Source organism: Apis dorsata, unplaced genomic scaffold, assembly GCF_000469605.1.
Source record: "Apis dorsata unplaced genomic scaffold, Apis dorsata 1.3 scaffold_58, whole genome shotgun sequence".
In the NCBI taxonomy this organism is placed as follows: Eukaryota; Metazoa; Arthropoda; class Insecta; order Hymenoptera; family Apidae; genus Apis; species Apis dorsata.
Window position 1 is genome coordinate 188,922 of NW_006263358.1, and position 3,077 is coordinate 191,998.

Sequence of the window (3,077 nt, forward strand, 5' to 3'; positions counted from 1 at the left end):
ACCGAAAAACCTGGATTCCGATTGTTTGGATTCCTTGATCAAATACTTTTAATTAATTTGCTAATTCTCTTCTCCCCGACCTTCTTTCCCTCGTCGATAATAATAACCGGCGATTTATCTTTTCTTTTTTTCTTTTTTTTCGTCTTGCATTCCGTATTTTCAGCGTCGATCGTCCGAGAAACGAATTTCATTAATTCCACTTCATTTCTTGGAGAAGAAGTCGGAAGAAGAAAACGGATGGAGAGCGAAAATAAACTTTGGATGCTGTCCGCGATGCGATTTCGATCTTGGTGTCGTTGGTTATTCCGTTAATGGATATCCAATTTCGTGTATCATCCCTCGATCGCTCGTTAATAGTCAAAGACCGGTGCACACCGTGCTTTGAGGAACTCGATAATGGATCGATGCGAAGGAAGTTTCGAAGAGAAATCGAAAATCTCGAGGATCGTTTATTATATCGAGGGTGTATCGAGATCGATAATTTATCCGTCCAAGCTATCGAATCTTTTCCTGTATTTCCTTCCCCCCGCAACGTGCCTCGGGCTCGCTCGAAGATAATTGATAAAAGAAACAACGAAACCCGTTGGCTAAAGCTCGTTGCAACGTACGTGACCAACGAATGGGATCGAAACCGCAATTGTTCAGCTTCTATCCCGACGCTTTTAATTCATTTGTTAATTTATCGCCTGTACCATTGTCCCAACGGGTCGTAACACTAATACCAACCCCCTGATTTCGCTCGTGCGCGGCAATGTGTGCACGTATACGCGCCTGCACACCGATTCGCCCCACGGAAGATTACGGTCAGTGCATGATAAGGGAGACCGAGCTTTCTATAACTCGTCCTGCTCCATCCCTCTTTGATAACAATTGATAACGTTGCGAAAGAAAAACGAGACTATTATTACGAGTTTATATTCGATGTTCGTAAAGATGATCTTCAAAGAATGTAATCATACCATCATACCGCAGAGGAAATCTGCATTCGCGGTAGAAATTAAAATTGCAGCAGCGTAAAATCTCCAGGGATCTTCAGAGAAGAGACGTATCGGATTATAAAGTTATTCGCGACTCTAGAAAATTACGAAATAACGAATGCCTTTCCTCCCATTTTTTTTCGAGGACTAATTTCTTTTGCTTGCTCGAAAGATTTCCCTCCTTCACCTCTCTCCAAACTTTTCCCCTCTCAAGAATCTTATAAATAATTACTTATCAATCTTTCTCGATCAAACTTTGGTGGAAGTTAAACTGTAACTCTTATCACGGGAGAAGATCACGGTGACACGTTTCGATATTTCGTCTTGGAATTTCGAGGAGTCTTTAATAAACGAGAGGCAACGAGGTATCATCGGTACACCGATTTCCTACGCATTACATTTCAAAATCCCCGGGCATTAATGCCGTGGTCGGACAAGAGGCTATTTGCGAGAGTAGGAGGAAGGGTTGGCAGGGTTTCAGAGTCCAGAACGACGGAATTGCGACCATCCTCCATCCATAAGCTAGAATCTCTGGCTAACTAAGCGGCCGGGAGAACGTCGAAGAGGGCATTTACTTTTGTACACGAATCTTGGGCGAATCGGAAACGATGTCCAAGTAGAAGATGGAGGCAGATTGCTCGTCCGTTCAAGTACCAACGTACCATGATGGGAAACCCGATTATCGGCTACTGTAATTATGCAAAATCCTTCATCGTTTCCAAGATCTTGATTCCACGATGAAAAATTCATCGACACATCGTGAGACGCGATTCTTCATCCGATTATCGCTGGAATATCGTTTGGAACATTTGTCAAATTTATCAGAGATTCGATTGTTATCAGAATTCAATTTTCAAAAATAGAATCGTATACGGTGGAGCGTTGTATTTTATTTTTTTTTTTTATTTTATGGGCAAGATTTTCAACCCTCAAATTCGCGTTGATTTTTCGTGTCCTCTGGTGGTAATTTTTCGAGTTCGACAGCAAGGATGACAGCAAGGTTCGATAGCTAACGTAGATTCCTGCCTGATCACGGACCAAAAAAAAGATACAGATTCACGAGGAGTGCAAGGATATTTCTCTCTTCAATTTTTCTTCGATTCTTATATAGAACTTCTCTATATTTGATCTTCTTTATAAAATTTCCCTCTATCCAATCACTTTTCGTTAATTTCGTCTCACACATTTGAAAATTCGCGCCTTCGATCCTTTCTCGATCCCTTTTAATAACTCGTCGAAAAATTGCAAATGGAGAGAAGATACATGGCTATATACGTGTAATTCGACAACAAAATATGTCCTGTCTACGTTTCTCAAGGGGCGAGAGAAGGAAGCAACGTATGGAGTGGGAGCAGTATATAATACGGAGTGAAAAGGATCATTTCGTACCATCTGTGCGGAAGGAAATCGCGAATTCTATGCTGGCCGGGATCTTTATATCTCCTTCAAGCGTCGGCTGCAGCGTCCCTGGATACTCCACTTGGGAAAACAAACGATATATCCGTTCTACGGCCCGATCGTTCCCCTCCTAGTATTATTTTTTAAATCTATTTCTGAACGGATTCACGACCGAACCTGTGGCCTGTCGGTCGATAAACCACTTTTACATTTCATCGAGTCCCGATTCATCAGCTTCCATCAAAAATTCGCCAGAAAAGAAAAGAAAAAAAATATAATAGCCGGTACAGATAAGTCATCGTTCCTTTCGACACGTTCCAACGTCTCGTATCCTCTCCTGGATCCTCTTCTTTACGCTCGACGAAAGAACGGATCGAACCGAATTTCTCGATTATCGAACAACACGCCGGAAGCAGTGGCAAGCGCATCGACGACGATAGCTTTTAATCCTTCCGTCTAAAGTATCCCCTTAAGCCCATACATATTCCCCGTACGCGGTTTTCACACCTCCACCGGATTTACATCAACCTGACTCGAGTTAGAAACGGCCGTCTTATTTACGTGAATATTCATCAACCGGGTTGAAACATATTCCCTTGAAATTTGCGCACGTGCACAGCATATCCGGTCTCGTCGGTCGCACGTCGCGCGCGTCGCCAACCGGTCTCGCAGACCGGTAGCCCTGACCGGTAGTAGCGCACG